Here is a 27,574-nt window from a genome sequence, read left to right on the forward strand (position 1 = left end):
AGATACGTTTCGATTCACTGAATTCAATTCGATTCAAGTCGAGGCACGGTTGAAAAAGCTAAAGCTTTTATTGCAGCGTCTTATCGATTTATTGTTTCATGTTTGCAAACATACCGCAGCGCTTGTAACGCCAGCGCCAGATGGAGCAGGAGCCGAAGCATGAAATGCACTTTAGAAAACGGCGCCATTTATGACGCGGTACAGTCAAGGAAAGGCCCCAGCACACTTTCTTATCTTGCTTGTGCTAAACGTGCGCTACTCCTAACCGACCTAGCGTACACACTGCGAAAAAAGAAAAAAAGTGACCTATGGGATAGTCCTCTATATTGAAGAAACCCCGAGACGAGGGACTACAGAAAAAAAGGGGACAAACACAACGAAGTGTTCCTCGTCTCGAGATTACTTCACTATGGATCTATATCACCAGCTCGCTAGCTTCCTAACTATTCTATCAGTATAGTCCTCTAGGTTGCAATTACTCCCCATAGCACCATGACGCTGAAATGTACTCCCCAGCACTGTAAATAGTCCCTACTTCGCATGAATTTCGATACATTTAGTGCCGAAAGTCCGGCTGTGGCAATGAACGAAGTCTCCACCCACCCCCCAAAAAAAAGAAAGAAAGAAAGAAAAAGAATAAAAAAATGACAAAAACTATTCTTTGTTTTTTTTAACTGTATAAATTGTGACATCAATTACCTTACAGTTATTTGTGCCTTAAGTTTCGCCTTGGTTTTGTATGTGAGCGCCTTTCACGGTTATTCGTTTGGCCGCTAGGTGGCTACGCTATGATGCCCTGCACTACATTTCTGCTCGCACCACCATCTGCCTATCCATCATCATAATCTGTCTTTTCCTTTTTTTTTCATCTTTGCGTCCCTTTGAGAAAAACTGCTCATACGTCAGAGCTGTCACATATGGTCTGCACTTTTAATCTATATACATTCGCTTTATTACTCACTCTATATGTTACTTAAATATATTAAATATCATTATTATTATTTCATATTCGCACGTTATTCATACTACCTGGTGTTAACATAAAAGTTTACATTTCCTTCCGGACGTTTTGCTTTTGCTTTCGCGAAACAACAATGCGTGGCCTCTGGGTTTTACAATAACATAACACTGACACATATTAGGTGCAGCTCTACTCCAAAGTAGAGTAGTCAGTGGACTCAAGCCGACTGGCTTATAATGTATTCGGAAGAGTTGTCGCGAACTCCTTCCGATCTATACTAAAACTCCCTATTGGTAGCAAAGAACGATGGGGGCATTTTCGTTTCGAATAACCGCTTTGAATACAGCTACAACTAGCGGCACCACACACGGTCCCTTTAGATTGGTACACAAAACAAACGACCTGTCGGTTCTACCTCTGCACCCAAAAAAATTTATAGGCGACGTTTTATTTAAAAAGAGAAGCGATAAAACGGTGGGGAGAAAACGATGGAAGTGAACTTTACGTATGCATCAGCAAACATGGCGTGAAATAGGAGAACACTTGGGAGAAAGAAGAAGAAGAAGAAAAAAAAAGCGTAGTGTCACAAAAAAAAAAAAGTAGTAGGAAAATCTAGTTTGTCAATTCGTCGCAGGGAGGGGTTAGCAGAGAGTGTGAGGCAATCTTTTCGCCAACTGGTGCGATTCTTTCTCTGATAAATCTTGGGACGCGACCTAAATGACCCTTGAACTTCGCCAAGGAAGAGTGATCTTCGGGGGGTGGGGGGTCGCTCCTTGTACCTCGTCGAGTGAAGAAAAAAAAAAGGTAAAACAAAAGGAAAAGACATTAGAATCATTACCGCGCTCGACGAAGCTCGACAAAGAAAAACTGCAACCCGAAAACCGATAAGAGAGCGCAATAGATAACAGTCCAGCGTTAGATAGCCCCGATGACGCCTTGTTTGGTATCCGTTCACGCGGCACTCTATCTTTTCGCTGACGGTTATCTCTCCTCGATGCTTTCCACTTTTTTTTTTTTTTTTTCTCTCGAAAGGTTGGAAGATGCGACGCTTAAACGATTTCTCGAAGGGGTGCAACGTCGCGACAAATCCTTATAAACTGTTTTTTGATGACTCGGTTGACGCGCTGAGAAAATGGCGACATAGCGGAGAAAGATGCCATATAGTAACCTTTAAGCTCCTCTGTCCCTTCTTTTCGTTTTTTGTTTTTTTTTCTGTGTTGCTTTCGTTGAAGTGTATCTTTATGAGCATTTTGTCATTCAACCTGACTGAGCTTGGCATATTAGGATGCCTGAATTGGCGGGGCTATATAGGAAAGGGCTGCTCTCAGCAACTTTCTTTTTTTTTCTTTTTTTTTAAAGGGTGGGGTATATGGAAGAGGCTCTGCGTTGAAGAGGACGAGTGTGCAATGTTTCGGGGGTGATTTACTAGAAATGTGTCCAAAGTGAGAGGTAATTCAGTTTCTGCTGGAGAAACTGCAGGAGAGACAGTGCGGATTATTTATGGAGACGGCGGCGTTAACATCACTCTGTTGGTTTAAGCTTGTAAGTTGCGTGATTGCACCGTCAGGTACAATCTCAGATCGTACACAAAGTATGTAACGCTGAGAAGAATGTGTCATACCATGCAATCATATGTAGAATTTAGTGATTAAAAAGTAGGTAATATCCCATCACCCTTGAAGCTGAGGAGTGCCACCGCTTCGAGGGAATGATCGTGTACATGAAACTAAATGTGCTTGCGATACTTCGAGGTTCGTACTTTCTTAACATCCCACAGGTCCATGACGAAAACCCGAGACTGGGAAAAAGACGAAAAACAGACGACACAACACAAAGACTCAAACACAGCTAAAGTTTAATGGACAACCGCACACTTTTAACACATCAGGTGGGGGAGGAAGGACAGTGCAAAAGGCTCGCCAAAGCAGGGCCGAAGGTCACAGACGCTTTGCTGACACAGTTCCCAGCCCCCAAAATTGACAACGTTTCTCTCAAAAGCCTCCGACTGAGGTCGGACTCCCTGGCCTTGACGAAGGTCTCTTCCCATGTGGGAGAACAATTAAAGCAAACTTTGAGATGCTTTGCCAATTCCGACGACTGGTCCTCATTTTTTACCTTTTCTTCGGCCCTTCGGCCCTGCTTTGGCGAGCCTTTTGCACTGTCCTTCCTCCCCCACCTGATGTGTTAAAAGTGTGCGGTTGTCCATTAAACTTTAGCTGTGTTTGAGACTTTGTGTTGTGTCGTCTGTTTTTCGTCTTTTTCCCAGTCTCGGGTTTTCGTCATGGATCTTAGCCACCAGCTCGCTTGCTTTTTAATTTTATCTGTATCATCCCACAGGTGCTGTGTGTTCGACACTTTTCTCTGACGTCACAGAGAACAACGCAGATACCCTTATGCAACTGGCGTAAACTTGGCCAAGAAACTACTTAGTAGCCTGATACTGCAGTGTTATCGCCCGATACGTATCGTCTTATCTATCTATCACATCAGATTTATATATACTGCACATGATTCATCATAGAAGACAAGCGACCTCTCGAACTGCCCAGCAGTCTAACATAACATCTCACTCAACGTACCAGCTAGCCCTTTCCACGTACTCCAGTATCGCTGCACATAAACTAAAAAAGCGCACGTGTCGCGACGATTGCAAAATAAGCAACAAACACACAACATCCGAAACAGCGACGCCGTCAACAAGAAATCCCCCGGCGTCTAGACGAAACCCTTGCGTCGAACCGCTTCCTTCTTTTTGCTTAGCCCGCTTAGTCCCTGCCAGTATCCCTTTTTCTGTTGCAGCAGCAACAACCGCGAACGATAAACAACGACCTTCGAAACCGCATCCCGCTTTCTTCCTTTTATTCCCCTTTTTTGCTTTCCCCTTTTGTATCAAGCTGTTGTGATGCTATACATAACGGAGCGGCTGTATGACTATGAGATAAAGCGCTGAAACACTACACGTCTTATGTTTCTTTTTTTTTTTTTCTTGCTGTTTGAGTGTAGAATATTCAATCACATCACGTACCGCTGAGTTACAGAGTTACGCTGTCGTCCGGTTAAACGGGTGGCGAAGAAAAAATATGAAGCTTTTCCTCTCAGGTTCTCCATAATTTCGATTCAGTTTGTATCGCATTCCTACGCAAGCAGGCAACTCTCTTGCTTTCTTTATATACACCTTATGGCATTACGTAGCACCAAAGGTACCGTGCACTGTTTTGCACTTAGTCGAAACCTGTTTCTAAATTACGCATAATTAAATTATCATCGCCGTATGTTGTTCACTCAGCCTAATTGTCACCGTACATTCGCAACTACACCTAGAATAAAAAGGTAAGGCGTTCTCTGTGTTCGTGCGTTAAGATTTCGTCCATTCGAAGCTAAGCATGAACCAATCGGGTTCCTTGGTACGAACACTCCCGCACAGCCTCTAAACCGCGCAAACGCCATTTGGCGGATAAATCCATTAAATCACGTCCCATTTACTTTCTTAAACACCCACCTCCACAGAGCTTCCGCTACGGTCACACCGTCCCGTTCACCGCTGACCACACACATAATACTTCACCTCCTAGTTACGACATCCATCACGCGCTGACATCGCACTAGCCGTATTTTTATTCTCTTTCCACACCCCCAGCCAACCCACCCTGACCAATCACGCAGCAGCAGTACCATCCCGATCGCCAACACAAACCGATTTGTTTTATATCGAATCCATATCAGCTTTAAGCCGAACCAAACATTGACCCACCATCAATTCTGTTTCACTGCGTGTTTTTCTTGTTTGACTAGAACGCTGGTGTTTTATCTCAACTTACGTATATATCGCATTCCCGGCTATTTTTCCGACTGCCAAAAATATCTTCCATATAAGTACGGAAGAAAAAAAATCGAATAAAGCGAGATGGAGGGACGAAGGAATGTAACTGCATCATTTAGCCGGACACCACAACTTTTTTTTTTTATTATTACTCTTAGATTACCGTCCGGACGGCATTTTTATTCTCTGCCCCGTTACAAGCGTGCGGAGCGGACGGCACGATAAGCGAAATGAAGTCGTCGACGGAGTCAAGAATAAAGTTGCCTCGAATTGCAACGCCCATTGTCCGGTGCTGGCGCTCGTGTTTGGTGAATGTCTAGAGTTGTGCTATATTGCGACTCCTGCGTTTTCAAGCGATTGGGGTAAAGATTGCGCAAGCTACATTTGTGTGTTGGAGAAAAGAGAAGTCCGTTTTTCGCTGTGGCCTGTCATGTGTGTCGAAATCGAAGGGTTCTGCGAGGCGTTGGCTATCTCGCTTTACAGATCGTTTATTCGGACGTGGCGCTCGGAAACGAAAGTACCGGTCAGTGAGGTGGGCGTTGTGTTCGGCGATGATAGATGTGGTGGAAAGCTTGCGTGTTTTGGCGTGGAGCGTATAGTATGTCCAAAGTTGATAGTCACTTGTTTGCGCGCGCGCGCGCGCGTGTATGTGTGTATATAACATCAGAGTGTTGCCTCTAAAGCAACCTTCGCTGTAGTGCTCAGGAGCGATGTGGTGAAGGCGTACGCGTGTAGATAAGGAAGCTTGCCTACAAGTTGGAACTTGGAAGTCGTTAAACCCCTGACGAGAGGGCTTCGTTTGAATGGTTAATTATGATGTAAGAATAATGTTAAATATTTTTGACGCTTTCTTAGGGTTGCCTCGTCACGTGTGCTGTACGTTATGGTGTCCGTCAACATTTTCAGATCACTGTAGGCTACTCTGTGTCAGGCTCATAACGTAACTGCATAAACAGATGCCTCCAGAATTGAACTTACACTGAACACTGCGCAGATCACCGCACTTCGCACTTTGTGTAAATCTATTCTCAATTATTATTACACTTTGCACGTGTCAGTAAAGAAAGCTTTCTTTTTTTTCTTTATATTTCCACCCCTCCACGCGGTGCGAAACTGCTTTCGCGAATGCCCTCTCGATGGCATCTTCACAAATAACAATAATAGTAACAATAATAATAATAATAATAATAAAACACATGCAAAGCGCCTGTAACATTCCAAACCACCTTTCGTAATCCTTAGCGAGACAGCAAATAAACAAGCCGTGTTGCTCCACCGAAACTGCGGCATTATTGCAGTTCAGCGACGTCAAAAAAATGCGCCTTCGTCCCAGAGTATACAAAAGGCAATAAACTTCACAATTAAAAAGAGTAACTTATTGCCCCCAAGCGTTATGCACGCATAACAAACATGAAAGAGCGGTGAACACTAATAAGGGAGCATCATATCTTGCTTGTTTGTTTGTTTTTTGTTCTCTGGACGCTTATTAACAAAAGCGGATACTGCCTCAACGAGTTCATTACGCGAGTGACAGGACATGTTGAAAAAAAAAAAAAAAAAAAAAAGGTAATGTCCGAAAGGCGTGAAAGTAAGAACGGGAATTATCGTTGTGATTGCTCTGTGTCGGGAGCAGAGTTTGCAATGTGTTTGTTACGGCGGGCTTACGTCTGTGGGAGCGGCGTTCTTTTTGTTACTGTTTCGTACATACATACACGGTATATATATATATATATATATATATATATATATATATATATATATGTATATAAGAGATGAAAAGTCGGATTGGCACGAAATTATGTAAATACAAAATAAACGAGACGTGGACAACAGTAGTAGGAGTATTATGTAAAAAAAGGACATTTATTACGAATTAAACTAGTTAATTAAAAGGCGCTAACGGAAATTTGCATTCAGATTACACTCTTAGAAATGAACTTCGCCGCATAGCACGCTCCTAGCCAACCATCGTCCCGAATGATGTAGTTAGCTGCCTTGATTTGTTGAAAACGGGAGGCGTACACCTTTTTGTGACAATTACCAACAGTACAAGTGTCACAAAAAGGCGTACGCCTCCCGTTTTCAACAAATCAGGGCAGATAGCGATATCAATCGAGATGATGGTTGGCTCGGAGCGTGCTTTGCGGTTAAGTTCATTTTTAAGAGTGTACGTTAGGAGGCAGAGGCTCCGCCTTCGTCAGGACAAAAGGATTAGGGGTAAGTGTCAAGTAATTTTATTAAATTACTTAGCACTTTTGTGCTGACGAAGGCGGAGCCTCCGCCGTAACGTACACTTCGTCAGGGCAAAAGGATTAGGGGCAAGTGTCAAGTAATTTAATTAAATTACTTAACACTTTTGTCCTGACGAAGGCGGAGCCTCCGCCATAACGTAGACCGAATGTAAATTTCTCTTAGCGCTCTTTAATTAACTAGTTTAATTCAAAATTAATCCCTCTTTTTTTTTCACTTAATACTCCTACTTCTGTTGTCCATTGTCTCGTTTATTTTGTATGTATTCATGTATATATAACTAAACATAAATATGCAAATGAGCGGTGGGTACAAGAGTGAACTAAAGATCGTTGCGAAGGAATAATGTGTGAAACAGTATACGTTGACTTGTGAGCAGTGAGTTGAGCAGAGCTATCTACGGGACCTTTATATATAAATTGTAAACCTCTTGTACCATATTGTTTTGTCAAATAAGTAAACCTGAAATCTCTAAGTGAGTTGCAAGTCATATTTTATGTGTCCTCTATACCACGACGTTTTCGTTCGGCGACCCCGAAAACGTGCATAAAAAGAAAAGACACTGCGTCTTCAAGGAATTTCACAGGCTCACGAAGTCATTGAAAACAGCCGGCTGCTTAGACGGCAGAACATGGCAGGGAACAGGGACGCCAGGAAGGAAAGAACGGCAAAATATCTTACTAAACAGTTCGAAGCTGAGAGCCGCACAGTTCATAAAAACAGCCTCGATATTTTTTTTTCTTTGGAAGGCGGGACATCTCGCACTTACGGGTATATACATACACAGTTTTGAGGATTCAAAATGAATATATAAAAGATGTAACCCACAATTTAAGAAACTGCAATTTTCTTATATATTTTTTATTAATATTTTCCGCATCCATCGCGTCGCGCCTACATCGAAGTAATTGTTCTTTTTTTTTATATAGAACATAAAATCGGCGTCTCGGTTTTTCTTTTCTTTTTTTACGAAATACAGGAATAAGCGTATGACGAAAGTGAGCCCGTGCGTATTCAAACAGAGAGGATCGAAGTTATCCCGTTCTCTTTCTCCCTTTTTCCCATTTTTCCTTTTTTGCGAAACGTTCAGGAAAGAATGAGAGTCCATCGCAGCTATAACAAACACCATTTGCTTTCTTTTTTTTATTTTTCTCCCGTACTTAAATGCGGCTCAAAGACAAAAGGTCTCGATGGGAACACAGGGATTTCTCGCTGGAAATAAAGAAATCGTTAGAAAAATAGGGGAAAGAACAGGATCTCTATCAAACGATGTGCTTATAAAACACACACACACTCCACGCGCGCTTTTTTTCTTTTTCCTTTTCATTTTTTAAGAGTGAGCGTTTGAGAAAGTAGGGGCCACCAAAGATTCAGCTGTGTAGAATGCAAAGCGTTTCCTTTATTGTTTTTTTTTTTTCAATATTCGGTGCGCAATAAATGAGAGCGCGTGCGCGCAGCTGAGAAAAAATAAATAAATACTAAATCAACAACAAAAAGAAAAATAAAAGAGAGGGAAAGTGAAAAAAAAATACGTTGCGATTCGGATTCGCGCGACGTAAAATTATCGTTAAACTTCTGCAACGGGCGGCAGCTTAAAAAGAACAGAAGAAGCCTGAGTCGAGAATCAAAGTAAAAAAAAAAAAAAAACAGCAGCAACAAATGAAATTAAGATACGGCGCGCTTCGCGTGCAGTTCCTCGTTTTTATTGTTATTAGCATCATCTCTGCCTGCTCGAATATTTCCACCGTGTGTCGCTGTAAAACGCTCGCCAAAAAAAAAAAAAAAATACGGAAAGCAAAAGTAAAATTGTGTTACGCATAAAAAAAGAAAAGAAAAGGTCAAGTAACGAGAATCTACGTAGGAATCATCCTCTCTCATCTCCGTGGTCGTCCTGGCAACGGTGTTTACCCTCTCTTTAAATTTTACGCATCTCCTCGCTCAACCTCCTTTCTTTCCTTTTATTCGAAGTTGTCGCGTTCGAGAAGGGAGAGGGCAATGAGAGAAGGCGAACCAATTCGTCCAACGTCAGCTGGACACAAGGACCTAGGTACGAAAACGTTGCTATTAACTATTAATTAATAAAAATATCCTGGTTAACACTACGAAGCAACTGGGGCCATGAGCGGTGTACAGACACTGATAATCATGGAGATAAGATGTATCACGGACCGACTTCAGGGAGGCCTACACCCACACCACCTACAGGAAGATAGCTTCGCGCAGTGCGCAGACCATCAACGCTATCCCTTACGCACGCAAAGGTGATAGCGTGCGATGTACTAAAACTTTCTATTGACACACGATAACGGAGATTCTCCTTCGAGGTATCGTGTTTTTTCGGTAAAAGAGATCGGTTATCTCCTTTCCTGCCGAAAAGGCCTAGCCTGGAACGCGGCGTCCGCCGATGATTAGTGCGTAGATCCCGATTATTTAACACAAAAATGCCTATCTTTAAGATTTGTATCAGTCGTTAAAGTAGTTTTCCGAACACTACAGGAGGCTGACCGTGTCTAATAGGCGTGATCAGAAATTCCATCATCTCGAGGGAAGGTCCTCGACGTCCGCTACGCTCCCCGGTATTGTTATCAGTTGTATTTATCTTGGTTTTGTTCTGTGTGTGCGTGTACATAGTTGAAGAATAATCGTATTTCTGACTAATCGTGACTGTAACGTAAAGCATCGAAAGTTGAGAGCGCATCCAAAAAAGCCACGAGTTCAGTGGCGTGACGTCACTTCCTAAACGGAGGAGTGCGAGGGCTCAGAGGAGGATAGGCGCCGTCCAGACACCCCGTAACTCTGTGAGACGGCCGCGGCACTCCTTCTCTGGCGGCCGCGCCCTCATTGGTTCTTAGGGAGTGACGTTTCCTCGCTTTCCCGGAGAGGGAATTCCGGCGTTCTCTCAACATCCGGCGTCGCGCTTTTGTCGTGTATTCCATCGAATAACGGCCAAACTACGCCACCAGTTCGCGTGGTATTTTCGATACCGTACGTGGTCAGTGGTCCACGAAGAAAAAGATAGTTTCGAGATCGACTGGAACGCATGTGACGTTTTTTGTTTTCTATCTATGCGGCGTTACCTATGCCGACGACTTCCTGTAGAGTCTATAACTATAACCCAAGGAATAAAGCACGCAGAAAATTCGTAACAGTGACGGTGGAGGAGCTGACTTACGGTTCGGTCACGATACGAGCATGACCTCTACCGACGCTGCGGAGGTCGCACTGTAAATCAATTTATTCTACCTAGAGGTTGTATACAAAGTGCTCCGCGAAGCATCAGCGCTATGGACGCATTGAGGTCGCGAAGGAAAGACAAGTATCACAGAAAATTGTACCGTGCCACAATCCTACTTGCACTGTGGCCAGAGTTCGAACATGCAAAACCAGGATCAATGGGCGGACACGTTCGCCATGGACACGCGCCGGGGCCACACGTTCGCGCGACGTCGCCTTTACCTACGAAGGTTACAATGCGACCTAAGTCCGCCCATAAAACTTATACTTAGAAGTTTCTCGCTTAACTTATCGTTTATTGTCGCAATCGCTCTGATTAGTCACCAAAAGCACCAACAAGAGCTCCCACAATCCAGTCGTCGACATTGAGAACCATCCACCAAGGCCACGACAGCCTCGAATTTCTCCATATCCTAGGTGGAGCGTTCTCCTCGCTATCTCTATTTATTATTAGTTGTGTATAGCGTTTACTTATCTAGGGCGATTACATACAAAAGATAGCGAGACAAGATAGCAAGGCAGCGTATACAATGTACGTGATATTGTGCTAGTAAGGCTCTCAGTAACAGCGTGTACTATAGCAGTCCCGCCGACTCACACCGTGCTATTTTATTAATATCACGTCGAAGCATCCATTAAAAGCGGTTAACAAGAAAGCCGTCTTAACTGCGCATGCCGGCAGGTATGCATACGCGTTCCTAATGGGGCTTGAATATCAGCGCACGTGCCTGAACTAAATCGGCAGGGAAGCTTTTGAGGTCGCGGTCACCTCTCCGAGCGAGAGGGAAGTGAGAGGGAGATAAACATCTATTTGACCTCTGGTTCATCAAGATGTTATAGAATATAGCACTGGGAGCCAGGGTCACATGACTGCTCGTGAACTACGCTAGTTGGGTTAATGCGTTACAACGGTAAATAACCATTGTGAAACGACCGGAATATGTAGATGGTCGAGGAAGTGCTTTTTCGTTTGTAGGTAATGAGCGATTTGTCGCTTGCGTTTCTAGTGCAACACAATAAATGGCTTTGTAAACAACAATGGAGGAAATGTAACTTTCTGCAGCCGCCCAAAACCTCTCAATGGAGACGCTATCGTTCGAAGCACCACACAGAGATGTAACAGGTGCAGCGTCATCGCCGAGCTGTAAGACCCGAAGGTTACATTTATTACATTACTACCGCTCATGTTCACAGTGAAACACTTCACTGCACACTACTTCCACCAGTACACAACGACGAGATGGTTTTCCAGCGGATAAAAGTAACGTTTAGGGCCTATAGAGATCAATCACCTAACGCTTAGCTGTTTTGCGTTTCCACCCTTCTCAGGGGGTTATCTTGGCAACGGCGTCTTATCGCTCGTTCAGAACAAGGCGATCGATAGCGTGATCAACACAAACGGCAACATTTCTCCTGTCTTGACCCCCTAAACATCCTTTTCGTGCTTCGCCGCCCGCCAATCAGAGGCCAGTGTTAGGCCACTGTTGACTCAAACACAGCGCCCCCTACACAGTACTTCGTTTTGTTTTTTTCCTTTATTTTCTTGCAGGAAGAAATAAGGTCCCCTCCCTCTCCCGCAAACACACGGACCATAAGACCTTTCTCCGATACAGCGGACGCAGTTTGCACGCCGTGCAGAATAAACACGGGGATCCACAGAATAAACAACAATGCAACAGAAAAAGCAGCTTCAGTTTCCATGGCAACGCGAAGCGAGGAGGTGGCTTAATTAATGGCCGCCATGTTTAATAAAAGCTACTCTCAGCTAAAGTCGATTTTTTTTTCTCCCATCCCTCAATACAATTTTTTTTTCGCTTTCAAAGATGCCTATTTTCAGCCCTTCTTCTCTCTGCATATACTAATCCCCTATCCTTTTATCTTTATTACTTTTGCTGTATTTTTTTTTATATACGGCATCGTTGATGGGCGAGGGCGTAGGGTTACCCTATATGTACAAGCATTCTTTTGTTTTCTATTTTGCCCACACACCCCTTTCTTTTCATAATATTTTCTTTAGCATTATGTCTATGCTTCATACTTAAGTCGTGACGCCAAAGCCCTGTCATCCGCGCACTACGACCCTATCCTAACCCCTCTCCCACTTTTTCTTTTTTGTCATGGGCGATGCTATTTGACAAAATCTTCGCTTTCGCTTTCTTCTTCTTTTTTTTTTTTTGCACTAAAAACCGCGATTGAGTTACCACGGTTTAATATGCTCGCCCTTTTAGCCAACTACAGATATCATTTTTTAAAAATCATTTTGTTGCAAATCTTCCCGCGATTCTTCCCTGAAGGTGGGATTTCCGGACATGGGCTTTCGTGTGACACTAGAAAAGCCCAGCGCTTCCAATCTAACGTCGTGGTAAGGAAAAAAAAAATCCGCAGTTTTTTTTTTTAAATTATGAGTAATTTTAAGCTACTGATACTTTCTTCGTCTCTCTCTTTATCGCTTATTATTTTTCTTAAAGTTGAGCTTAGTGGTATACGGAAGGAGCTGGGCAGACTGTTCTCATTGCGTAATGCGTTGTTACCAGCTCTGTTGGCGTCCGACTATTCCAGTATAGTAGTGGCGGTAGACATCGCCTTGTGTGCACGAAGGAGAAAAAAAAAATCAACTGAGAAGTATCAAACCTTTTTACACTTTCCTCTTTCGTCTGTCCCAGCTTACTCGGGTTCTGGCTTGGGAAAGGTACTCGAGGAACACCAAAGAATGCCCCAAGTTTACGACTCATAAACCGCATACAGCGTGACATTCTTTATGAGAGCAGGCATACCCAGATTTCACCGGCGTTCCGCAGTCTTCAAACAGCGAAGATGCCAGACATTGCTTACCTGCAAAAGAGGAGGAAAAAAAGGTTGGTTTAGAAATAAAACGCAGTAGACCACAACGAGCACTCGGTGGACTTAGCATTACTGATGAGGCTTTGTTATAACCATTCTAAGGTGAACGCGATAACGTGAATTTACGCGCGGAGCGTAAGCGAGGAAAGAAGACTTCCGTGTCTGTAAAATGACGTCACAGTTTTCTCATTGTTCACCGTGGCAGAAAAAAACAATTTCGCGACTACCGGAGTGTGGCAGAATAAACCTAATAACCGGAGATAGTAATAAATACGCTTAATTTGGAGGAAAACCGAAGGCCTGCGGCAGCGTTTCAATGTTTTCCTCTCATGATCATGTAGTACCATATTCGCTGTACTGTGGTAGATGGCAGCTAACAGACACAATACGACAGATTCAACTACATAAGACTAATTAATTAGCTTATAAAATATAATAATATATATTATATTATATATTAGGGAGGTCAGCGCACATGTTAATTTCGCAACAGCAGCCTCCTACGATGACGGACTAAAAAAGATGGTTCTCTCACTGCTACGCTACAAAACGCGAATTCGTAGCGAAGGATGTTCGGTTTCAAGGATTTCCGAAGTCTCGACATTGTAGGTCACGTATATTTATGTAATTACTCAATACGTTCACGGCCATAGCTAGACCCACCCACATTAATCGGACGAAACGTCTGCCTCGATCTACGGTATCGTGTCAGCAACGCGCTTATCAACGTCACGCACCGGCCTCGGCGGATCACTCGGTGGCGTATCTGCCCACTGGCACCAAGGTTGTGGGTTCGATTCCGGCCAGTAACTTGGTGACAAGGGACATATTGCTTATGGCGAATTCGGGTGCTCATTTCGTGGCAACTTTTTTTTTTTTTTTTTTTGCCAGATCCCGAGCAGTGGTGTATACGCTTCGCCCGGAATTTGCCAGCTAGCACTTTTTTCGCCCGGTCTCGAAACGACGGAGCAGCGGGATGCCCGACTATATTCGGTGTCGTCACATCCGTTCTGCAACGGTGGCGAGTGGCGTCATTGGCCCGCACGGTGGAGTTCACGTGGTTTAGCAGACGACGGAAATCGAAGAGGGCGAAGAAGAGGGGCGACCGCGATGCCCCTAGCGTGATCCGACTAAACCGCTGGATCCCTGGCACTCATGGTCGGGTGGCAACGGTCATGTGACCCAGCTCGGGCGCCGGCGTAGCAATTTCCGAGCGGTAGGCCGTGTTGACGTGAAATGACCGCCCGAATTCGCCATTTCGACACACCGTCTTGTGCGATGGACGTTAGTAGAGATGGGACGAATCCTGAATTTCCCGAATCCAAATCCAAATCCGAATCCAGGGAAGGTTCCGCGAATCCACGAATCTAACGAATCTCGAATCTTTCAAATCCTTTCTTAAAAAAAAGAAAGGGAAAGGGGGTTTAAAAAGCCAAGGGGGAAAAACACTTCTACTGAAAAGTGTTTTCAAGCGGTAATATCTTTGTTTAATGAGAAACAAATGAAACAATAGTACACTTTCAGTAGAAAACATACCCGTATACTTCTTCCTAAATTCCTAAATGTAATTTATCGAACATGTTGCTCATCGACTACAGGAAATGCATAAACTCCGGAGTCTGAATTCTTTCTATGAAATTAAGAAACAATCAAAAGCAAAACCGTGTTCCTTTTAAACTTGTAATGTCGGAGCTTTATGTGTGGTTTTGGCGCGCCCGGGGACCCGCCCGCCGGCCAATCAGGCTTTCGGTGGACTCCGGAGGCGCCAATTTTAAAAAGAAACAAACAAAGGTGGTTTGTGGATTCGAAAGATTCGATCCGCTGTTTTGGGCACTAGGATTCGAGGATCTCGGTTGGCGCATCCCCAGACGGTTAGATTCGGTGTGCAGTGTCCTGAGATTTGGACCGCAGGTGAAAAAATAAAAATAAAAAGATCATAGACCTACATCGTTCGTGATCATGCTTGTCCCGCGACGTAACACCACGAACTATGGCAACATCACGAACTATGGCAACATCACGTGTACTGGATGGAAGCACAAGATACAACCGAACCATATGCCGTTTTTGAAACTGGGCAGAGGATATTGGAATTGAAAGAGAGTCGAGAACAGAATCTCGTTCTTATCGCTAGAAAATGTGTCGAGAAAGACACACATGCTCCGGATAAAGAGAAAGAGAGTAGGGGGGGGGCTCTTAATCGCGGTGCATGCCACTTCCTTTGTATGCTGCTTCCGTTGTTTCCTCGGACGGTACAGGAAGTAACAATACAACTCAAATCGCGCTGTTTTCAACGAGATAAATCAAATGCCAAGTGAGCTTAATAGCTGTCTGGTGTTGGCAGGATAACAACAATCAATCGTAGCCATTGAGCTATAGCGACGCCAGAGTGATCTGTTCCCGTACCCTCACGGAGGACGGTGTATCTGAGCAATCTGTATATCATGCCGTCCAATGCCCAATAGACGATTGTAAAAGATGCACGCGCCACCAAGCGGTCAGCGCAAAGCAGCATGGGAACTTTAAGGGACACTGCTCTGTCGTCTGCTTCGGTTATGGTTTACCTCGACCACGGTGCCTCGACTGACGATGCTGCTGCGCACACCGGGAATGTTGTTGTTCTTCTTCTACCTCCGCCTCTGGCCGCCTCGTAAGGCGCTATAAGTTCCCATGAGCCCTTGCGTGCACACGTGACGCTTGCTTTTCTAAAAAGGTCTAAAGGTCTAAAAAGGCAAGCTAACGCTTGTCCCATCCAACAGTTGGCGATACAAGGTCTATTGTCTATTTGCTATTTTGTGGTCTATTTTTGAAGCGTGATGTGGGCAAGCTAACGCTTGTCCCATCCTACAGTTGGCGATACAAGGTCTATTGTCCTAACGCTTGTCCCATCCTACAGTTGGCGATACACGGTCTATTGTCCTACAGTTGGCGATACAAGCCATCCTACGCTAATGCTTGTCCCATCCTACAGTTGGCGATACAAGGTCTATTGCTGGCGTCCCCTGCTGGGTTCGTTGATGCAATGTTGATCTAGCATCCGCGATGAGATTTTACCGTCAAAGCTACACTTCGGGACGAGTCAACTGCGCCCAAAAAGCCAAAGAAGTCTGTGATTGGTTTAGGCGGACGCATGACGCCTCCGAGTCACAACGTAGTCCGTCCACATCCGTCACAATGTTGCTCGTAAATCAGTGATGTTGCAGAGACATCCCTCGGAGACAACACAATCGTAGCACATTCGCGTGCTTTTAAAGCAACGTAAAATATTCGCGTTAAAAAAGCATGTGAAACGGGTGCCTCGCGTTCTCCGCCTTCTCGAATGCTGCAATTCTCAATGCGCGGACTGCATTCTCCGCTGGCGGAGATATACGTCTGTGACTGTAGCTCTTATGTTATCTCAGAGTATTGTGCCGTCAAAGCAGCCAGAACTATAGGTCCGCATCAAAGGAGCGTAAACTGCGTGGAACTCTTTATGTGATACTTCTGTACCTCATATGTGTACCTGCGACTATGCATATAATGTTGTAAGGAGGAACCGTCATCGCCATCATTGCAGGTTTCATTGCCTTTGTCGCGAGCAATATTTCAAATGGAGCATTCCAATCGGACATTTGGAATAAGTCACTTGTTGCTCCAATTTCTTCCCTGTGCGCACAGTCGCGTGACTTAAGAAGTACACACACGTCTTTTTTTTTTTTTCCTGACATGCAGCGGCAGTGCTACACAATTTCAGCTCACGACAGTGCACGCGAAACATCATTATTGATGTACCGCCTTATAGACTCCCTCGTAATGATATATATAAATCCATATATTCTTCGGCGCTGTAATTATACTTCGCATAAATATCCGCCACGCGTACTATAAAATGCAGGAGGTTATATGTACATATATTTTTCTTCTTCCCTTCTTTGTTGCGAGGCGTATTTTTTTTTAAAGTTCAGCTCCCGCTAAAACCATGACGCCGAAGCTTTTGATTTTTGCGTCGAGCTCGCGCTACTTCCCTATAGTGATGCTTTCGGCCATTACCGAAAGGGGTAAAACTGGGAGTATTTCATGAATTTACAAACTAAAGAGAGTTTCACAAAAGCGTCGGGGAGGGCGCTACTGCTCGGGGGGACGCGCTCTGTCTATATAGACCCACAATGCCTTTTTTTACCCTTCCATTCCCTAATTTTATTACTATACGTTATTTAATCTCGAACCGGTCCTCCCACGCTTCATGACTGCATAGTATCGCGTTTTTTTCCCCCTCTTTTTGTTGAGTTTGTACATTTCTGCTGAGCCGCTCGGGAGCAAAGGGGTGAAAAAATAAAGGGTTGGCATTGTTGGGGAGTGACGGATTGATATAGGAATATACAAAAAAATGGGTATATAAGGAATGGGGAAATATATATATATATATATATATATATATGGAGAGAGAGGGGTGTGGAGCCTTAGGGTAGGAAGGGACGAGATTGGGATGAAGGTGGTCGATGCCAACGAATGGGTTGAAAAGCGCGTTTTCTGGCGTCCTATCTCACGAGAGAAATCCTATTTTAATTGCGTAAGTCAGCGTCCGACTCAGATGTAGTGATTTGAATGTAACCTCTCCAGAAGCTGCAGATTGAATGTAACCCTTCCAGCTTTCTTCTGCTCGCAGAACGTGCGCTGTGCTCCAACTCGTTCGCACTTTTGGTATTAAAAAACAAACAAACAAACAAAGTATATACAGGTTTGAAAAACAGCCGAAGCTCTTTGGCTGCACGTAGAACATGTGTTTACGAGTCCCAAACGCCGCCACAGTGCTGGTGTCTCGACGTTTAGGACTTTTAAACAAACAAACAAACAAAGTAGGCTCTTTTGCACCGCCCCTGGCCCTGCATGCTCTCTTAGTGATGTCCTTATCATGTAGTTTGTTTATCAAGCGCAATCTGTGTCACTGTAATGTGGGTTTGTCTGTCCTCCTACCTGGCAGCTGAATGTCAAACCGCTCATTTTTCATATTTACTGCATTCTGCGTGTGCTCACCGCTGATCAAATTTCATAAAATTGTCGTGTACTTCGCGTTAGTTTGTATTCATTGTACATTTATTTTTATTATTCTCTCTCGCTCTCTTCTACTTTTTATTTTTTTATTTTATTTTTTTACAACCGAGAGTATAGGCGTGCACCGGAGACTTGTCCACGCTCCCAAGGGGTCACTAAGTCATAGACTTTTGCTTTTCTTAAGCTGACGTTTACTCGCACGTAACGGAAGCATTATCAAGCTCAACAGAAGATTGCTCGGGCGTATGTATCATTGCTGGGTGGATGGCCTCTTACAGCAGAGTACCCGATCTGCCAGTGCGTATGTGTATCGGCATAATTTTGCGTGCGTCAAGCGAGCGAGAATAAAGCCAGAGGACGAGTTTACAGTTCGCACCCGACATTACAGCGCTATATGCTTGCCCTGCCCCCTGTGATAAACTGCGTCTCGCACAAGGAAAGAGAGTACACGATGCCCTGGGAAAACAAACACGCCCTGTCGCTATCAAGGAAGTGTAGACGCGTGGGAGAAATGGCGAATAGACAATTACATTGATGCCATTATGACACGTGCGGCGACAAAACTATAATTAGGCAAGTTTTTCACTTCGTGAAGACGCACTTGATTGCGATGGAGACGTTCACGTCACTGTGAGCAATGCAATCCCAGGCGAGAGGAAGCTTGCATCTGAGATGTTGACAAGCAGAACGAGACGGTGAGCCTAGCGGTTCTTATGCTGCATGCTATTGTACAAAACACACTGCGCAGACAATTTAGGTAAAGGAAGAATAATGCTTAGCGATGTAAGTGATGCTGAAAAAAATGGTTAAAAAGCAAACGAGTCGGCGGCATGAACGATAAAAAATAAAATAAAAATAATCCGAGACGACAAGGAAACGTACACCGATAAGACCGTGCAAATAATCATGCTTTTTTCTTTCCTTCTTCATTTTTTTTTTGTGTGTGATAGAGGTTTGTTTCCGCTATATTGTCACGTGTAGCTCTTGTACTATATAATTGACTAAGTCACTGGTGCATGACTCATGACTCGTGCATTTTATTAGCATGAAAGGATGCTACATTTGTCAATTCACTGGTTCGTAGATCCGTAGTGAGACAATATATGTAGTCTGATATGTCAACGTCCGTCTTTTTTGCGGCTGGAAACGTTATCCTAATTAGTTGCTCAATTATGACACGACAACGCTTAGCTGTTTCTCTTTTGCTTGAAAGTACGGGAACTCCAAACTATCTGCATGCGAGGAACAGACACTTCAAAAACATTTAAGAAATATTTACAAAGAGACATTTAGCAGAAGACACAAACCATTAGGAAACCCTAACAAGGACTGCTAGCGCACGTACTGCACCGAATGCAGGACAGAAAACAAATTGTTAGATTCACTAATAATGATTGCGAGTACGTTTTTATAGCTAGATTGGAAAACTGTTAATCCACATAATCCATGAGTAATTGTCGCCCGTAGTCTTGTGAGCAGATTCACACCAACTAAAAACTTTAATAGTCTGTATAACATAAGAGATAGAAGATGAATCGGAGAGACACCAAATTCAACTGCTGTGAAAAAAAAAAAAAAAAAGAATACGATGAGAAGTTTTGTAGCAGAGTGAGGGAAGTCTGTAAAGATGGCTTCACCGCTTTGTATCGGGGCATGCGCGCGCAGAGAAAAAGCCGACTTTACGGAGCTCGGAGGATGGGGAGCAAAGAGAGCAAAGATGGCGCTAGCTTGAAAAAGATTCAGGTTTAGGTTAGATTTAGGTTTCATGAGCAACTGTATGTTTGCAACTTGTTAATATCAGCAGTTCACCATTATTCAGGATTGAGAAGAATATGTGTAAACAGTGAGATGAGAACGCTCTGAAATGGGAGTCACGGAGATTCACAGCGTGCACATGAAAAAGAAGAAAAAGAAGAAGAAAAACTAGTCTTTCTTCTTTTCTTTTTTTTTTTTTTTGTTAGGCACACCCCTCATCCCATCGACAACGTTAACGTCACCACTTCCACGGGGTTTTTAGGAGTAATAGTAGCCCCGCTAATATTTCATTCTCCCCAAAAAGAAAAAGAAAAAAAAAACTTGTTCTTTTAACTTAATTACACCTACGCAGTAACTTAGTGCCGACGTTTCGGACACTACAACGCGCTCATGCAGCGGATCGAAATACCATTAAAACAAAAGGGAGAGTCTAATGACATGGGCACGCATCCATCACTCTCAAGGGTGCGTCACTTGGGTGATATGTCCCGTTTTTTAATACACTCCATAAAAATTAAAAAAAATAAAATGTGGAGCCCACAAATGGAGACGTGACGTGTGTGTCCTACGACGGGCCGCATCCGTGTGCGTGTGTGTGTGTTTTGTTATAGCGGAAAGTTTCCATAAAACATTTTCTCTCCCGCCGTCTTTCAAATTACAGCCCCGTATATATGCCATGGAGATATACGAGGGTTTTTGCCGGAATCTCGTCGCTTTACAAAAATGAAGAACGTGATCTGGATAGATCAAGTATGGCACGTTTTAATTCGTGGAGTTGTTTTCAGAAGAAAAAAAAATGCATTCGAGAGAAAAAAAGAAAGAAAGAAAGGTACAGCTGAGGGCCAAGAGGGGAAAAAAATCATTTTGAGGACAGTCGAGTGAATGTGAACGTGTTTATGTGTTATGCTGAATAATTGCATTGTGCAGAGAGATAAATAATTGTCTGAATAACCGCAATCTAGGAGACTACAAGCTGTAATTTACTGTCCCATTCAATCCTTTTGCTTAGAGTATCTGCGTAACAAGGTCGTCATACGTTGTATTTTTGTTCTATTGCATCTTAATTTCACAGCGAAGCAACTGTAGCTATAAGCCTGTATGTTATAGCTGTTAGCTATGGCTGTATGTTATCAGTGTTTTGCAACCATGTATTTATTTGGGACTGCATCCACAGGCCTGTCTTCGCGGTGCCATGTTTGTTATATCAAATAAAATATTTGGATTAATTGGTTGATCGAAGCCGCGTACAAACGGGGACAAATGGACAGAAAAGAGCAGGATGGAGTAGGGAGCGTAGACTGCATGTCTAAGGTGAAAGAAGAAAATTTGAGAGCAATCGCAGTATTTACTCCCCCAGATTGCAATTACTCCCCCATGTTAGTCCCCTGACCCAGAAATTAACTGCTAAGCACTGCAAACAGTCGCACAAACTCCCGTGCATTTCGTCCCTAAAGGGAGTAATGGTTATGGCAAATCATCGAGTTCCCCAAACGATTAAAATTACTCCTTTTACCCCGCTTAGAGTGTGGTGTGCGGCCTGGGCTGACATTAAAGGGAGTAGTGACGACATCCGTACGGAAAGTCTGCCAGTAAATCGAGGGAAACCCTCAGAACGAGTAGTCAGTGGTGGCATGACCTCTAGCGTGACATTGAACACACCAGAAACAACCGGACATCGTGTCAACTCGGTCATGCCGCTGGCATAATTTTTTTTTATTATGCTAAACTCGATTTATCTTCATAAGTGCCAGAATACTCTACGAACGAGTGGATCTTTAAAATCGTGCAGTGATCTCGTAAAAGTCATGCTACTCCTGAGGTCTACCTGGAATGGCCTTCAATCTAGGCAGAATTGAGTCATTCTTGACCAATTGCGGATCTTTCAAAGTGCAAAAGTTGCTGTTGGCTGTTGTAAAAGTCTCATATCGCCAGTCGCAAGACACACGGTTAACTTTAATCACGCAACGGATAAAGTTATCTTCGTTTCCACGCACGTGTGTCTGCACTAATCACAAAAATCGTGCGTGACTCGATCGCTTCGACGTGCTTTCACAAGACGAGCACTGCACGGCCAGCGACCGTCAACAATCGCCTTGTCCAACAACAGCACACACACACACTTCAACCCTAAAAAGCGCGCAATATAACCGATAACTCTTCTATATCGACGAGACAAACGCTGAGATCGACGTATGCAACATTGATTCGCCATCAACAACCTCTAAAGACCGATATCACGAACCGAAATGACCACCTTCAAAGAACGTCGCTTCTCTCAAGACTACGACGATCAGGAATCTCTTCCGATTCTCGACCATCCACTTCCCCGGGAATGACAACAAACAGGACGCCCCAATCCACATCGGCATCGTTTCTCTCTCTCTCTCTCTCTCTCTCTCTCTCTCTCTCTACGAACGTATACGTAGCCTCCGTGCCACTCATCGATTTTGCTTCTGGTGCAAAAAAAAAAAAAAAGACATAAGCAGCATACTCGGCAATGACCCTTCTCAGACACATGCCGGGTTGGAAACAGTCCATTTGTTTTGCGGGAACACCACCAATTAGAAATCGACCTGAGAGCGAGATTATGGGGAACCTCGCGAACACATACCTTATTTTCCTTTCGTTGCATTTTTTTTTACCCCATTTCACTGTTTTTTTTTCGTGACGTGATGGCGGTATCATCAACCGCGCGAACACGCACACACACACACACACACACACACTTTTTTTGTGGGAGGGCACGAAACACGAGAGCGCACGAAAATAAAAATACGAAATATAAAAAAATATAGCGGAAAGATGGCACCTCGTCGCTAGCGAAAACGCTAGCAATCTTCAAGATTTTTTTTTTCTCCCTGGTGCACATTTAATTTTTTCTTACTTTTTCTCGTTTTCTACGCGTTGTTTCTTCGTAAAAAAGAAAGAAAAAAGAACAATCTGGGAGTAAAATGCAAAACATGCATTCGTGCCGTTAGACGCGCTTCTGGGAATTCTCCGATTTAGGACTTACCTCCGAAGCTACAAACATAAAACATGCAGAAGCAACTACTAAAGAAGAATGGAGCTATTGATGGCAGGAGAAAACGTGAAGATGAGTTTCGTGCTAGCTAGGGCCGCGACACAAATGCGGCTATGAGCTGTGTACATGAGCGGACGGATGGAGAGGGGACAGGAAGGTAAGCAAGCGTCTTGGGTCGACTTCGGGAGCGAACTGTGTCGACATTTGCCTGGAAACCCTTTCTGAAACGCCAGGGAAAATCTTAGACAAACGTACCAGCTGAGGTTCGACCGCAGGACCTTCTAGTTTTTAGTGTGATATTGGACCTTCTGCCAAGTGAAAATTTTACTAGTGACTGTTAACTTAATCACTGTTAGCGGTTAGTCTGGCTGTATTTTCCCTATGACATAATATAATTTGTATTCCGGTACATTAAAAATTTCCAATCAGTACGCGTTTCTAAATCTTACGAAGCCACCGCAGAAATTTGTCGCACCATTGCATTTATAAGACAGCATTTTGATTCTAAATGTGATGCCTTATAAACAGAATGTGACAAGGTGTAATTTACGTGATATGTTGTTAGAAATATTCAATTTACATGCACACAAGTTACTTCTTTTTTTTTCACACGCAAAGCGACAAAACGTACACGAAAACATCATTTATCCTACTCTATTCTTACATTCAATCCGTTCCTTCAACAAAGTAAGGTAAATATTTGTCATTCGATAACACTTAATGTCAACATAATAATAAAATAACACTTATAGGCGATAACACTTAATAATTAATAATAAAATAACGCTTATAGACGATAACACTTAATAATAATGTCCCACTTTGCGGAGCTAAACATATTGTAGAAACAGCGTTCACTCATACTAAAAAGACATTTTTCTCACCTTTCAATTCGCACTTATATTTCGAACTTAACCGGTTCATACCACGTCAAAACTTCCAACAAGAGGACCCAAACGGCATTACACTCCCTCCGGCAGTTCCACCTTCTACCACAAAGCGCTTCTCCATTCCTGGAGGCAAGCGACGGAGCAACTTCCCGCAAGATGAACCCTCTATAACAAAAAAGAGGCGCATCCCTCTTTCTCCCCTATATTTGTACCTCTTTTCCGTGACTCAGTACGAGAACAAGAAGAAGAAGAAGAAGACGCCGAGTCAGTTGAGAAGACAACATGTAATTTGTGGCGATAAAGGCGCAACCCGTAATTTATGTGTACGTTTATAGGGACGGGTTTATAAGCGAGGCGGAGTGCTGTAGCTTTTCGACTCTGGACCTTTCTGGAAGACGAGGAGGAGCAGAAAAAAAAGAAAAAGAAAGAGAAAACGGTGGTGTCGTTTGCGTTCCTAACGGCACCTCTGTTCGTTGCATAACGCTGTCTTTAGGATCGTTCCGTGGCCTATATAGCCGTGTTTCTCCTTTCTTTCTTTTAAACAACCACCTTCTCTCTTTCTCTCTCTCTTTTACTTTTCGATGGCGGTAAATTTGTTTTGCCTGTACCGTTTGCTCGGGTACAATAATTTGTGAAAAGTTTTCCTTTCGACAGATACACTATCCTTTTCTTTTGTAGCCTGGTGATATATATATATATGCATACAGGGTGTCTTTTTTTTATTTTTTTCGGCACAGATTTTTTATAAAAAGCTATAAGGGCTATAGACATCCTATTTCCCTTCTATCGTCTCTGCGCCGGCGGACGTTCTTGGCCATGTGTTACTCAACCGTCGAAGGACTAATTACCTCAAAATCGTTAATGAACTTTTTAATTACAAAAGCTACGAAGTTGTTGGGCGGCAGAGCCTCGTCAAGTTACTTCCGGTAACCTTTAGCTCTGCTGTCCCACCATGTAATGTGGTAAACCAATAAATTGAAATTGAAGTTGAAATTGTCCCAATGAAAACACTTGTTCCCTTCGGTCACCTGATACCGTAGCCGTTAAAGCCGCAAGTTAAAGCTCATCTTCGATGCTCCTGGGGAGCACCACGCACCTGGAGCACCGACTTCAGTTCCACAGGCGCGGCCATGGAGATAAGCCACCGTCATCGCCTCTCCGTGGCATGCCATCATCGCCGGTCGGGATTCATGTGGAGGATCTAAAACGTTAACAAAACGCCGCTAAACTTTTGTTAAACGTAGAACTTACGTATTTCCGGTCGCTTACGTGGATGACCAGTGACGCTAAAGAAATTTCGTGTAACATTTTGGCGTTACGGAGCACAATGTTGTACGAGAGCACAACGCCAAAAAATGTGCGGAGCAACCTTCGACGTCAACGAATGCGAACCCATGAATTTTGTCGCAAGGTTCTCAAAACACGCTCCATCACCGAGCGACGACTGGCGACGTCCTCTGCGAGAGTTTCTTCAGCTGTTGCTACAAACAGTTAACTAGTGCTACAGTCATTGTCACCAATCAGCTCGTTTACACAATTAGCATCACGAAAGTAACCAAAGAAAAATTCTAGACCTAAACCTTACGGACCTCTAAGACGAAGGCAACCCGCTCCCCCCACCCCAATTTTTACTCTACCTAATTTATGCAAGGGATATGCAAAATTCATTTTTTTTTTCGGTTTTAATCGAAAAACACTGAAAAACATACGCCGTATAAATTTTCCCTCATTCGGTTTTAAACGAAAAACGCCGAATACGTCGTAGCCAGGAGGTGACCGAGATAAATTGCTGCACGTGCCCAGCATGTTGTTGATGCGGATCAGAAAACCACACAAAAATAAGATAGTTGTGAAATATGTCCATTTATTTTTCGTTTGCCGTAAAACGCCACCGCTGCGAACAACGCCATACTGAATGAGCGTCGCGTGGAAATTACATTGTGATTTCGATTCGCCTATAACTGTCGGGTAAACCATGTACATACCAGGAAAACATCGAAAAACGCCGATTTCGTGAAAATCAATAAACACAAAAAAACATACGCCGAATCCACCCAAAAATAAAAAACGAAAACACGGAACCCATAACCTCTGCACCAAAAACTGAAACGCGACACAACGAAACCTGCAGTTCGGGCGAAATGAAAATCATCGCCTATTAGAACACATTTCAGGGAAATAAAACAAACCCGCGCCTCCCGCATGTCCCGTCAGACATTGCGAACCACAAGACGTGCAACAGACTTTCAATGAAGTACGATCTCGCTCATTCTCCGGAAGCAAGAAAAACACTCCCAGACGGACGAAGAGCTATGACAGGACAGACCCCCCTCGCATCGATTACCACACGCGGTGTCTGCCGTCTGAGAGATGTCGTCTGCTCACATTGACCTCACCATGTAACCAAGCACAACCTCTTCCTGTACACCTTCTCACTGGAAGATCACCCGCACACTCTTCACCCTCTCACCGTTCGATCCTCAAATGGATATAGCAGACGACAACCAAATTCCTGCATCATTCTACGACACACTCAAAGTCCTCTCTGCCTCCCTGCTGAAAAACTCGTCTAGCCGACAAGCCTTCAAGTTAGGCACCGCCGGAAAACTAAAAAGTCGCCAGGCATCGCCGAGAGCAATTCACACAAAACGCATTACACTGGCCGATAAACAAGGGAATCCGGTTACAATGTTGCTAACGGGTGTCCAGCAACCTCAGTCTCCTTAAGGCGGCGTGCGTCAATGAACATAATCTGGAAACCTTGAAAGTCCGGCTAGACGAAATACTTGCGCAACGACAGTGATTACGTCACGGGGGCATACCCTCTGCCCCTAGAGGTCTGTCTCCCACTCACTTTCTTACAGTCCGCGCGTGCATCTTCTGTCCGGCGTCGTCGTCTGCTAATCTAATGGTCGGATGGCCACCCAATGTTGCCAGGGTAACGATACAGTCTCAGCTGTTTACTGTCGAGCGTAGGTCTGTCTAGACGGTGAGTATACTGTTTTTCTGCGCAGTCTAATAACAATTTGGGCCTCCGATTTCGCAGAGCATTAATGCACCGCGCGGTGATGGATAGCGAAGCAGACGACGAGAGAAGAAGGGAAGTGGATATAATGGAAGGAAGTTGTGTATGTGAGAAGGGAGGTTGTTGTTTGCTGGGGTGGGTAAGAGGGTGATAAGCGAGACATGCTCCGACGGTGGGAAAGGGTGGCTGTATCGATTGTCTCGGGCGAAAATAAGTCCATTTTGTATCCTGAATGATATAAACCGTCTTGGTTGATTTGTTGGAAAGAAATTGGTGCCCATCATTGATCTTTCTCAGTAATTTTAGAAATGCTCTCACGACACTGCGGCTTCATGTTTGGTGCACATTGAGGTAAAGTTGCACTATCTTTTCTTATTATTACCTCATATCGGATTATCTAGTTGCAACTAAGCTGTTGGCCCTATGAGCACGAGTAGCAGCGGTGCTGGAGGTCAGTTTACTGGGTGGTTTCATTAGGAAACTTGTTGTCGTCAATCCCGTCCGACCCTATACAGAAGCCTTTTACATTGTGTGTGGAGTGCGGAGCAAACAGTGAACTAGAACAAACTACAGGGGGAAAGCTCAATGTCGCGCGGCGGAAAGACAGCGAAATGGACTGTAAACACGTGCAACGAATAACATAATTAAGTTAATGTTGCTGCTCATCGATTCTCTAGAAAATATTACCGAAATCGCTGACAGCCATTTTCGGCTCAACGACGAAGTTGAACGTAAAGGAAACATG

The 27,574-nt window shown here is 43.8% G+C and overlaps 1 protein-coding gene and 1 long non-coding RNA gene across 4 annotated transcripts in view; one reads left to right on the plus strand and one right to left on the minus strand.

Annotated features, from left to right (window-relative positions):
• The window catches only part of LOC135398946 (forkhead box protein P1-like), a 227,485-nt gene that overhangs the window by 98,814 nt on the left and 101,097 nt on the right, over window positions 1-27,574 (minus strand). The window lies entirely within an intron of this gene.
• Window positions 26,688-27,574, plus strand: part of LOC135398951 (uncharacterized) — a 29,395-nt gene continuing 28,508 nt past the window's right edge. The window contains exon 1 of one of the 2 annotated variants that reach the window (XR_010424155.1): window positions 26,688-26,793. This is a non-coding gene — a long non-coding RNA (uncharacterized LOC135398951). Of the gene's footprint in view, window positions 26,794-27,020; window positions 27,181-27,574 lie in introns of those variants that run through there. The other variant, XR_010424156.1, reaches the window with a different exon arrangement.

Source organism: Ornithodoros turicata, chromosome 6 (assembly GCF_037126465.1).
Source record: "Ornithodoros turicata isolate Travis chromosome 6, ASM3712646v1, whole genome shotgun sequence".
Classification (NCBI taxonomy): domain Eukaryota; kingdom Metazoa; phylum Arthropoda; class Arachnida; order Ixodida; family Argasidae; genus Ornithodoros; species Ornithodoros turicata.